We start from the raw sequence: 13448 nt of genomic DNA on the forward strand, positions 1-13448 counted from the left end.
GGATTTTGACTTCACCTTCCTGCTCGGGGTCTTTCAGTCCATTTTCGGCCTCACAGAACCACTCTTCCAGGTTCTGCAAAGCAAGACGGCGGCCATCAAAAAATGCCAGGATCGGATCATGAGCACTCTCAGCGCTCTCAAAGCCACAAGAACAGATGAGACATTCAGTTGCATTTACGATGACACGGTCAAAGCAGTCGGCGATCCTGTTCCCCGACGTAAATGACGTCGCCGCGGCTGGGACGACCTGGAGCAAGGGTTTAACCAGCACCAAGAAGGAGACGAGGAAACGGTTGTGTCTTTCCGGCGTCTTTACTTCCAGATTGTTGACGGCATAGTGTTGCACATGACCCAAAGATTTGCAGATATGGAGCACCTGCACTTTTTTCGGATACTGGAACACACATCATTCACATCGTTCTGCAACCCTGATGCATTTCCCAGCAGTGAGCTGGCTCAGCTGATCAACACGTATCCATTCTTTGATGAGCAGAAGTTAAGGAATGAGCTGCACACGCTGTACAACAACAGGTTGTTTCACAAGCCACCAGGAGAGCTGATACAGCTTCTTATTGAGGATGACCTACAGGGCACACTCTCCGAGGTCTACAAGCTGCTCCAGCTCATGCTCACGATACCAGCCACCAGCACATCAGCAGAGCGCTCCTTTTCCTGTCTAAAAAGGATCAAAACGTATCTGAGGAACACGTGTGGACAGGACAGACTTGTCAACCTAGCCACAATATCCATTGACTCTGTTGTTGTGGAGGACCTAAAGGCCGCTGGGAAGTTCTATGACATTGTTATTGACCACTTCGCTACCATGAAAGACAGGAGAATGGCCTTCCTCTTCAAATAGGGTGAGTGAAATGCACACCCCTTTCTCTCTGTGCATACCTGTTGCCTGAACTGCACTGTAAAAAAAAAATGTTTTTTCACAGAAATGTACTGTTTTTCTATATTACGTGTAAATACCATAAAAATACAGTAAATTACTTTTATTTAAAATAAATAAAGGTTTTATTCTGTAAATTGGTTTGATGAGAAATTATCGTTTTTTTACAGGATAATTCCATTGTTTAATTGTCTTGAATGTTAAATTACATTGAATTCTATGTAAAAACACATAAAATACACATAATTGTACTGCATGTAAAATGAAGGCAACTTTCTTTTTTTTTTTGCAGTAAAACCTTAAATTGAATGTAACAAAATGTAAAAAAAAATTAAATAACTGTATTCTGTACTGTTGTAGAATAAAAAGAAATCTTATTATAAAACATCTCTAAAATGTTAAATAAATGTATACATCTTCACAAAAAATGTAATATATTGCAGAAATACCCCAAAATGATTTTGTGTAAATAAAGTAGTTTTCATAGTATACTAAAATAGTTAACTGTAAAAAAAAAGTGTCAAATAAAAAAAACGTAAAATGTATGTAAAAAGCTACGGCACTTAAAATGGAATCCAGCCATACAACGGCAGACAAGACAAGCAGGATTGGAATGAGTCCACAACACTCCTGATTGGTTGATATAAACGTCATCGAAAAAACCTGCCAATGAGCACTGTCCGCGCCTTTCAATCCAATTTGAAACTTCCACGTCAGTTTGAGCGGCTCTCCTGCGGAGCTATAGAGCTGTCTGTATGTCTGCTCACGAGTTTATGGACTAATATCGGGATAGTTTTACATCTACACGTTAAATATGAGCATCGGGACGTCAACAGAGAACAGAAGACTTGAGATCTGGTGAGTCCTGCAACTGTAATGGAGTTAAACATGTATTTAGATAATCCTTAGTTTGTGAATGTTTAATTGTGTATTTAAGGTTACGTTTCTTCTTCTAGTTCAGTAAGTTTTGAGTGATGAGACATATATTTTAAGGTCCTGCAACTGTAATGGAGTTAAACATGTATTTAGATAATCCTTAGTTTGTGAATGTTTAATTGTGTATTTAAGGTTACGTTTCTTCTTCTAGTTCAGTAAGTTTTGAGTGATGAGACATATATTTTAAGGGAATCTGTGGAATCTCAGCTTTCATATGATACGTTTGTGCAGATAGCATGAAGTAAAAAAGATCGCTTTTGCCAGTTATGTGCTAAAGTAGCGTTAGCCCCGTTAGCTGTTAGACTTGTGTTTCGTTTAGTTAAAAATGGTTAATATCGTCAGTTAGCTGAGTTTCTTCCCGTTAAGTAGGTAAGCATCATTAATAGGTTGTTAGTACATTTTAAGAAGTCCTGAGATGCTGTTTCTTGCAAGATGTCCCACCGGCGGGACAATCGGGCTATACAGGTTAACAAGGTGGCTGCTAACGTTAGTTTACAGCTTATTGCAGTGCTGCCGCCATCCTCTCGTCTCCAACGCGGGACGATTACACATAAACGTGCAGCAGGGTGTCACAGTGTTGTCGCCAATCTTATTGTAAAGTTTCACAGCTTTTTTACTGCGGAATCCAGTTTGTTAATGTTCAGTAGCCAACAGCTATCATAGCATAAACTGCTAACCACTAACGTTTGGCTAACTTGCTAGTTAGCTCTGCTCTATATATTACAAGCTAACATGACTAGCTAATCTCACACTGTGTGAACTAAAATAGTTGTTGTATTACTACATCATACATGCTTGGTCCAAATCTCTGCTAAAATTATTATTTTTAACAAAATTATCATTAAAGTATCTTTATTTTTTTGCATTTGTATCACACTTGGCATAAACTATTTTAGTTAATCAATTAGAACTGGAGAATTAAAATAATGATTTGTGGTAATCAAAAACAATGTATTTAAAGAAACACTAGGAATAACATAGGAAATAATACGAATAATTTTTTACCCATGTTGTGCCTTAGAAGTGTAGTGATACAAACATGATTTTTACAAGAAAGTTAAAATGAAAATTAGAATTGGTGTTGATCAAAACAGGTTAATTGAGGAGGTAATTTATTGCAAAGATATTTACAATGACCATGACAGCTGTGATGTTCACTCTTTTGACAGAGCACCAGTGGACAGTGAAGACTATGGAACAGAACATGTGATGGCTTTGTGTGGAAAGCTGCAGAAGCCAGCCGGTGACTCCTCATCAGTCTCTCCAGGCAGCACCCAGCTATTCGTCCATCTTGCAGATGAAAAGACTTTGATATGTGAGTAATGTAGAGTTATATTTGTATTTATTCATGTTAGCAAACTATGGATAAGCTTAAAATGAGAATAATTTGGGTAAAACTGTGAGCTGCATTTGGGGCCTGTTGACATGTGTTTTTGAGGACAAAGGGAGATGGGGGAAGGTGAGAGCATGTCCTGATTTGCATTCAACTTAGAACGAGCTACAGTGGTTGTGATATTAAGAGAGGTCCCTTGGGTTTCTCTGGTGGTTATCAATAGTAGCAGTTAAGTGAATACTGTTCAAACAATACCTGTGTTTGTGTTTTATATTGATTTCTCTGTTTTATCCTTTCATAAATGTAAGGACTACAAATGGCTATAAACATTCTGGGCTGGTTGGAGTAAACAGGGTTTTATTGCTCTGTGGGGGAGGTGTAGGTATACAGGCCTTGAGACTTTTGGTTGTAAGGTGAGCCTGTTTGGTTTCCTGCTGGCCAGCGTTGCGTCTCCCAATGAGATGACCTGAAAAGATGACCAGCTGACCTAACACCAAACCCCTCCTTCTTACTCTGGTATATATCCGGTGGATCCCTGGCGTTCGGTCTCTCTTCACATGCTGCCTCGAGCGAAAGGATGTCCGCAGCACGCGAACCAGGGCAGGAGTAAGCCGGCATTACTCCTTAAGCATTACAATATAACTGTAATATATCATGTTGTATTGTAATGATTGTATTGCATTGTCATATTGCCATTAAAGTAGATTATTGTTAACGGTTACTTTGTAGATATGGATTCCTTCCTGTGTTATAACCAGCTTCATAGGAACGCGCGGAGATTTGAAAAGCGGATCAGATATCCCTTTTAATCTCCAACAAAATGGTGACCCGACGTCTAGATATAACGAAGCTGAGGAAGAATTCAGACGCTTTCAAACATCTCAGACAATCAGCAGGACTCTGCAACTTTGCAAATAAGGTAAGCAGACGATGAAAATCGCCTGTCTGTAATTGGATACGCTAAAACTTTAGGATTGTCTGTAGGCGTTTCAGTGTTTTTATAGTTTAAATGGAATATACAATGCATATTTTACTATGTTAGGAAAGTTATATACAAAACGTAAACGTTGATCGACAGGTAGACGAAAGTCCTGCGTGACGTAAAATAGAGCAGTTTGGCGTGGATCTACAGGTAGTTTATTCCTGAGTGGCGTGGAGACGGGGCAGTTTGTTTGGATGCGAGGTTTGATTCCTGCACGACAAAACCTGGAAACTCGATATATCAGATCGAGTCGCCGTTTAAAAACTGGGGTTTAAATAACAGACCAATGCTAAAAGCTTAAAGCCACAGGTCTGTTCTATATTAAATCGAGGGAGAGCGTTTCCCTTTGTCTGGAAACTTCTGCTGCTGCCATCTAGTGGCTGAAAGGGGGTATCACACCCTTGAAACTTCTGCTGCTGCCATCTAGTGGCTGAAAGGGGGTATCACACCCTTGAAACTTCTGCTGCTGCCATCTAGTGGCTGAAAGGGGGTATCACACCCTTGAAACTTCTGCGAGCTTAGAGTTTAATCATTACATTGCTGGCCGGTATTGAAGACGGGAAGCACGTTCCCAGTATATTAATTAGAACTGATTTTGGAAAACTGGTACAAAACAATAAGGGATTGAACATTTTTTACAACGACAGCACCAGGAGATGAGTAAACTCAAGAATCTGTAGAGTGTAAATACATTGTGCAAAACACATTTTACACTCGAACTGTTTGCACATCATAGACAAGGAATTTAGACAATATAAATAAATGTTCAGAAAGAAGACATAGGCCTACACTTGATTCAAATTTCATTACTGTGATCCGATTGGTGTGCTCTGCAGGTTTACTATTGTTCGAAGTAACAGTGGGATTTAAAATGAGAGAACATATGGAGATGTTCTTTCATAGTGTGTGAAATATGTGATGCTGGAAACATGTAAGTATTTCGGAGTTGTGTTGGGTAAATATGTAACAATGGATGAAACCATTTTTGGAGTGAGTTTTTGTAATATCATAAGTAGACATTAATTATGTTGTTTAGATGGCATTTAACAACTAAGACAGATAGTATGATTAGAAAGACACAGAGTGGAAAGGGTTGGATTTATTTAACATCAGTGGGCTAGACTTCTTATAGGTAATGTGTACCGGGACCTGGACTCCCCCTCTGAGTTAGAAAGGCTTTGATCCCGACCCTCCAAGCAGACAAAAGACCTAACCCAACAGGAGACTCCTCCTTCTCCATCGTACAGACAGAGAACCAGAGCTGAACCAACAACAACAACAAGACTACATCAAGACTGCAGCCAGAACTATCTCCACCTGTGGCATCCAGAACCAAACCAGCATGCTGACATACAGAGAGATACTCTCATCAGCCCCTCAAACAGGACATGAGAGCAGAATCCGCCCTCCATAAAAACAGCAGAGAGACTGTAAAGGAGGAGTGCAACAACAGTGGCATGATGGGGCTGCAGATGTAACTGGGCCAATGGCTGCCTAAAAAAGTTACAGCGGATGGATTCAACAGCTGATGGACTGAAGAGAAGACAGAATCAGAGGAGTTGGCATGGTCGATTAGAAGTGAGGAGGCCGGGGTCACGGCTTGAGAAAACCAGGGGAGGAGAAAAGGAGAACGGGAATGAGTGAGTTACACATACACACTTATTCACAAAACGCACATTTAAATAACTTGAATTAACTTCATAAATACGTAAAGACAGAAGGATTTGTTAATCAATTGGTCAATTGAAAATAGCAGTAAAGAGGAAAATATTAAGGTGAAATGAGAATCATCCTAAAACACACTGACAGAGTAGAACTTTATTCTTCAATATTTTCATCAGGTTAACAAATCATTCTTTAAGAGATTTTTATTCACGTGTGAATGAAGTAGCGATCTCATTGGTTACAATATTGATCACCATTATAAGGATAGTTTTAGGAACCACTCTATAGGACAAATCTTTGTTTGTATTAATGGCTGGTGCCAAGCCACATATTAAATTCCAATCTAAAGTGTTGATTTCACCATTGTGGCATAGTTATTACCAGACTTCGGTTTTAAATCCTTGATAAAGGAGGGAGTAATTGTTGCATGTTCGGACACCCAAGGTTCCACACACTGCTAAAAGAGTTTAACATTGTTTTTTAAGTAGACCAGAATTATAATGACCTATGAAATGCAGAGCGACACAGATCCTAGTAATGTCTTGACTCAAGATAATAGTTATGTACACAAGTTTCTGAAATAGATCATTAGACATTTTAATACTAATTAGGTGTAAATGGAGCGCAGTAGTAGTGGTACTCGAAGGAAGTGAGTTTTGTACCAAGTTTCAGGAAAAGTGGGAGGCAGAAGTCCCAATGACAAGTGAGAATCATCTTGAAAATCATAGTTGAAATCGTGACATATTTTTGTAGACAAAGGATACTGGCCTATGCTGAAATGTCAAAGTCTCTGCAGAGCACGACACATGGCCAAAAAAGACGGAGACCAACTGACCTTTGACCCTGACCGACAGTGTAACTTGACAAGGCACTGTGGATGACTGACTCTGGGGTGAACCTGACCAAACTTGACATGACAACCAGACAGTGTGAGTGAATGAATGCCGGCATGTGATCAGTGTAACTGCATGATTCTAAAACAATAACTAACCAAGCATGTTTTTGGACTAACATATTATTTTGGAGCTCCAAGGGAAACGAGAGGTTTCCTAAAAATTCCACAAAAAGGGGAAACCGCACATGTGATATTTTCCTCTCACATGAGTTGGCGGTTTGCAAATGTCAAACTAAAATCTGAAGATTCTGTTTCTTTTAGGCCTGAAGGACGGAGAGGAACACTTATTTTCACTGAAGTGTTCGCTGTGGAAATAATGATAATGATGTCAAATTGAAAATAATGTTCGTTATGTCCCTAACCAATTACCTGACAGTTTTTGTTCCCCTCCTATTACAGGGTTTTGTTACACATTATTTCATGTGTAAAAGGGGGGAGTGAGTATAATGTATAAATGTTAACATGGCTGTAAAATTCACAATTTAAATTTTTCTTTTAAGGATTGACGGAAACCTTCCGCCCCAACCCAGATGTTCAAACTGAGCATTGAATGTAATTAACCTGCTCCATATCGGGGGATAAGATACTGTTTGATGAATGTTGAGATGTTTCTAAATATTGATTTGAATTATAGCAGGTAACAAAGAAGCAGTGGCCAAGGGGCTACTGTGAAACCGAAGAAGTTGACCTGTGATAATGAAACAATTTTTTAATATTTTAACAGACATTAGAGTAACTGAGGTTTGAAATGTAGAAAGAACATATTACAGTTAAAGCTAAAACATAGTAGTGTATTGAGACAGAATTTAATTTAGACAACATCATGTAACTAGCCTGGTAAAGGAGTAAAAGCCATAGACTTTATTGTTTAGGTCATTATGGGGATATACATTTCATCTAAATTTATAATAGAAAGACATTTGATGACAGTTTGTTGGAATTCTGTATTCATTTTTTCAGCGTGATAATATCTAAGCACTGACAGGTAAGAGCAGTATCACCAGGAAGTCATTCACTTTGTTAGTATCGTGATTTTGGTTGTTTTTGAATCCATAACACTAGTGTGTTTCTTTACCAGAAACATTAGCAGTTCATATTATATTTGAATTTTAAATAGGATTTCATTTAAAAATAAACACGGATGCTTGTCAGAAATTCAGAGCTATTGAAATATGTTATTTAGTTTACCTAAATATGTTGAGGTTCTTATTTAGTTGGCACAATCCAAGTATTAAGATTCTGAAGCTGCACTGGCAGATAGGAGGTCTACAATTAATTTGGAAAACCTGTTCACAGACGGCTGTTGTTTCAAGACACCCCACCAACAGGCTCCAAGTGGGTCAAAACAGCTGAGCGTAGGCTTGAGGGAGTTGTATCAGATTTCTCCACACAGGTCGCTGGCGCCAAAAGGGGGACCCGAGAAGCACGAGGCCGACAGCAGAGTTCGTCTGGCTGAAAGTCATCAGGACAAAGTGGCTCAACCCCAGGCTCTCCGACCCCGACCGAGTGACCCAGAGGACCTCTTATGCCGTCTGCCTGGGAGAAAAGGGGGACAGCTCGTACCACGGGAGCCAGTGTGCGGCGGGGAAACCACCTACTAGGACCAGGGGACGACATCAGGACGGACGTGGCCCTGGCAGACGTGGACTACTCGGAAGCAGCGGACTGGAGGAGCAGGACCCTGGAGACATCTCTACAGCATCGACCCGGAAGCCGCCATCAGCGGGCCGGAGGACGAGGAGGAGGAAGACATCTCTCTAGCAGGCAGCCCAGAAGCTGCTGTCAGCGGATTGGGGGGACAAAGACACGGCAAGCCAGGACGGCACAGGGGACTTGTCGAGGCAGCATAGGAGTCTACTTCGCTCTGATCAGTTCTACCCGTGAAGGGAAAGCTGCATCTCCCCCTCCCTATTAGCTGTCCTTGTGGGCTATTCCTCCGAGGGGGGGGGGGGCTGATGATTCTAGCACTCAGCTACCCCCTCATGGTTCCTTCACTGCCATGGAAAGTGGTGTTCTGTCTCCATGAAGGTTTCAAGTACTCTAAATACCAGCTTCGGATGGATTTACGGACACAGTAGAAAAGAATGACCGTGGGTATATTTCAAAATGCCTTGTCTAAGTTTATCTCTGGAGAAGGAGATAAAAAGGGGGATTTGTAGAGTTATATTTGTATTTATTCATGTTAGCAAACTATGGATAAGCTTAAAATGAGAATAATTTGGGTAAAACTGTGAGCTGCATTTGGGGCCTGTTGACATGTGTTTTTGAGGACAAAGGAAGATGGGGGAAGGTGAGAGCATGTCCTGATTTGCATTCAACTTAGAACGAGCTACAGTGGTTGTGATATTAAGAGAGGTCCCTTGGGTTTCTCTGGTGGTTATCAATAGTAGCAGTTAAGTGAATACTGTTCAAACAATACCTGTGTTTGTGTTTTATATTGATTTCTCTGTTTTATCCTTTCATAAATGTAAGGACTACAAATGGCTATAAACATTCTGGGCTGGTTGGAGTAAACAGGGTTTTATTGCTCTGTGGGGGAGGTGTAGGTATACAGGCCTTGAGACTTTTGGTTGTAAGGTGAGCCTGTTTGGTTTCCTGCTGGCCAGCGTTGCGTCTCCCAATGAGATGACCTGAAAAGATGACCAGCTGACCTAACACCAAACCCCTCCTTCTTACTCTGGTATATATCCGGTGGATCCCTGGCGTTCGGTCTCTCTTCACATGCTGCCTCGAGCGAAAGGATGTCCGCAGCACGCGAACCAGGGCAGGAGTAAGCCGGCATTACTCCTTAAGCATTACAATATAACTGTAATATATCATGTTGTATTGTAATGATTGTATTGCATTGTCATATTGCCATTAAAGTAGATTATTGTTAACGGTTACTTTGTAGATATGGATTCCTTCCTGTGTTATAACCAGCTTCATAGGAACGCGCGGAGATTTGAAAAGCGGATCAGATATCCCTTTTAATCTCCAACAGTAATAACTAACTTGTCTCTAACATAATATTGAATGTCAGTGTTTCCCCTAGGTTTACTGCTGATATATTCTAGGGGTCGATTATCGGGGCCGATATTCCGCATTTGACCGATTATCGGTATCGGCCTTTTTTTAAATCAAATTGCCAATAAAACTTTGGCTCTGATGCGGCCGTTTCTCTGGCTGCAGTCACCACTCTGTGTACACGAGCAATGTCCCGCCCACAGCGCTATCTGATAGGCTATTACTGAAGATTTTCCGGGCGGGAGCCAGCCAGAGAGGCGGGACCTTCTCAGATTACAGGCAGGTGCGAAAGGACACAGACTGAAGCAAGCAGCAGCGCTGAGCGGCAGAGCCATACATGTGTTAAACCGAAGTTCAATAAACATTAGGGCTGCACGGTATTGAAAAAAACTGACATCGCGGTTTCCCCCCCCCCCCCCTGCGGTATATATCGCGTTTTTTTTAACCTGTTAAACCCCAAAGTCCCGGCGGGTACTTTACTTTTTTTTTTCACGACAGTGTCTCAGGGGATCGTAATATTTAAGAACCTATTAATGTGTTATACCAGATTAACGGAAATAATCTCAGCTAACTGACGATACAAACCATTTTATACCAAAACAAAACACAAGTCTCATAAGAAGCATCTAAATTACCCCTGAGCGAAAAATGCTAACGCACTTTGGCACAGAACTCAAGATAAAAGTACCCTTATTACTACTTATCGTAGCTGCATTTACAAGATATCCGATTAAAGCTGAGGTTCCACAGATTATTTAGGTATATAGTATCATCACTGAGTGATCTGAACTCGGACAGGAGAAGCAAACACAGACATCACAACACGTACCTTTACGTAGCTTCGAGGGGAGATGTCTCACCGTAGCTGTCAATCTGATCAAAAGACGTGTTCAATGGCATTACAACGAGAAAGAAAAAAAATGCGGCCGAATCGGTTAATCCATAGGTTTTTAACGTCTCTGTATAAAAAAATGATTTAATTTATAATCCATAATTCCATTTTTATGTAAATATCGCAGAGCAAAAGTTAGCTGCTAATGGTAGCCACTAGTAGCTGCAATGGTAGCTGCTTCTTCCGGTCTTGGCGATCCGGAAGTCTCACACACACACATTACCAAATAAGGAATGTGTGATTTCCCCTCGATTCCATTGGCTCTGACGGTCAGAAAGAGATGTCACATGTCACAATCCAGTAAGGTGGAAAATGGAAAATATGGAAAATCCACCCAAATGGCCCCAGAAGAGGTTTTTTTTGCTAAATCTGTCTAAAAAGTTCAAATATCACTTGTTTTGCATCAATCTTGATACAGAGTACTTATTATATGTTGTACTTTGGATTCCTAAAGCTTTTATCGCTCATTTTTTACAAGTGTTTTGATGGTCTGCAAACTAGCGGGGTGCCTGCTAGCCTGCTGTGATCTGATCAAGAATGATTGTGATTGGTGGTTTGCTGTGCATGCAGGGGAAGTTCTACACACACCAACACATGAACAAATAAGGAGTGAGAGTGACGCTTAGCCAAAAACCGGTGGCTACCATTAGCAGCTAACTTTTGTGCTCCGATTTTTACATAAAAATTGAATTATGGATTATAAACAATTGCTTCAAAGCCACAGATACATTATCAACCTATGGATCAACCGATTCAGCCGCGTTTTTTCTTTCTCGTTTTAATACCATTGAACACGTCTTTTGATCAGATTGACAGCTACGGTGAGACGATCTCCCGTAAAAGCTCCGTAAAAGGTACGTGTTGTGATGTCTGTTTGCTTCCCCTGTTGCGAGATCGGATCGCTTAGATACTATACTTAAATAATCTGTGGAGTCTCAGCTTTTATCGGATATATTGTATGTGCAGTTTCGATAAGTGATAAGGGTATCTTTATTTTGAATTCTGTGCTAAAGTGCGTTAGCATTTTTAAAAAAAAAGAATAAAACCGCACGTCCCTGCGGTGTGAATACCGCGCATGTGCATACCGCGGTTATCGCCATGACACGGTATACCGTTCAGCCCATCAAAAAATTATCTGTTTGGTATTTTGAAAAATAAAATGTATAAATATACCTTATAGGTATGGTCATACACTATATCATTTAAATATAGCATGATAGGTCTCCTTTAAAATGAAAGTGTTTAGTTTATTTAATAAAAGAGCTCATGTTCAATGTGAAAAGTGACCGTAGATATAAATTAGTTGCAATTTGGTGCTATATGATATATATTTAAAAAAATAATAATACAAAAATATATATGGGTTAGGGTTAACCCTATCCAGTGGTTAGTTTTAGGGTAAGCTCCACTGTTTTTTTATTTTATGTATTCACTTTAAGAGAAAGGGATTTCAGAAACAAGTCGCACAAGTTTGGCTCGAGGTAAAATTAACAAAAGGTAACTGTTGTTACCCCTTCTAAACTTATGAAATAATGAGAAAATATGAACGACTCTTCATAGAGCCACGTCCACACAGCTTTAAAGTTGTAGGAAGCTGAAGCATTACATTCGTGCCAACGGCTAGTTGTCGTTTTTAAGGTATTAGAAAGTTGGTGTACTGGAAGGTTTAGCATAGGATCAATGCCCTTGGGATGCTCTCAATAACTGTTTTACAATTTTGTGTGTGTGTGTTTTGTGTAACCCTGCTTCAAAGGTCCACCATACAAGATGTAGGGGATCTATTGGCAGCTGCTGATAATAACATCCATCATTATGGTTTACTAATAGTTATCACTTCACTTCCTCCTCCAGCACCTGGACACAGCAGGAACCTACGCCAGGATCCTGTTTGTGGTCTTCAGCTCCGCCTTCAACACCATCATCCCGGCTCTGCTGCAGGACAAGCTCTCCCAGCTGCACATGCCCGTCTCCACCTGCAGGTGGATCACAGACTTCCTGTCTGACAGGAAGCAGCACGTGAGGCTGGGGAAACACCTCTCTGACTCCTGGACCATCAGCATCGGTTCCCCTCAAGGCTGCGTTCTTTCCCCTCTGCTCTTCTCCCTGTACACCAACAGCTGCACCTCCAGTCACCAGTCTGTCAAGCTACTGAAGTTCAGACGACACCACCCTCATCGGACTCATCTCTGGTGGGGACGAGTCTGCCTACAGATGGGAGATGGACCATCTGGTGACCTGGTGTGGGGAAAACCACCTGGAGCTCAACGCTCTCAAGGCAGTGGAGATGGTTGTGGACTTTAGGAAGAACGCAGCCCCAACCACCCCCATCACTCTGTGTGACTCCCCAGTAACTGCTGTGGAATCTTTCCGCTTCCTGGGCACCATCATCGCCCAAGACCTCAAACGGGAGCAGAACATCTGCTCCCTCACCAAAAAAGCACAGCCGAGGATACTCCATCACCATCTGGTACGCTGCAGCCACAGCCAAGGATAAGGGCAGGCTGCAGCGTGTCATCCGCTCTGCAGAGAAGGTGATCGGCTGTAATCCCTCCCACCCTGGACACAAACTGTTCACTCCCCTCCCCTCCGCGCTCCATCAGGACCAGAACCTTTCTCCATCAGGACCAACACCTCTCTCCATCAGGACCAGAACCTCTCTCCATTAGGACCAAAACCTCTCTCCATCAGGACCAAAACCTCTCTCCATCAGGACCAAAACCTCTCGCCACCAGGACCAACACCTCTCTCCATCAGGACCAACACCTCTCTCCATCAGGACCAGAACCTCTCTCCATCAGGACCAAAACCTCTCTCCACCTCAACAAGGCACGCTCCCCCCACTGA

General features: G+C 41.4%; 1 long non-coding RNA gene across 1 annotated transcript; it reads left to right on the forward strand.

Moving 5' to 3' along the window:
- Nucleotides 1–1613: 1613 nt before the first annotated feature.
- On the forward strand, nt 1614–13183 carry LOC117558428. The gene is made up of 3 exons (XR_004570832.1): nt 1614–1753; nt 3001–3146; nt 12456–13183. It is a non-coding gene; the product is annotated as an uncharacterized LOC117558428 (long non-coding RNA).
- Nucleotides 13184–13448: the final 265 nt, after the last annotated feature.

Source organism: Gymnodraco acuticeps, unplaced genomic scaffold (genome assembly GCF_902827175.1).
Source record: "Gymnodraco acuticeps unplaced genomic scaffold, fGymAcu1.1, whole genome shotgun sequence".
NCBI classification, from domain to species: domain Eukaryota; kingdom Metazoa; phylum Chordata; class Actinopteri; order Perciformes; family Bathydraconidae; genus Gymnodraco; species Gymnodraco acuticeps.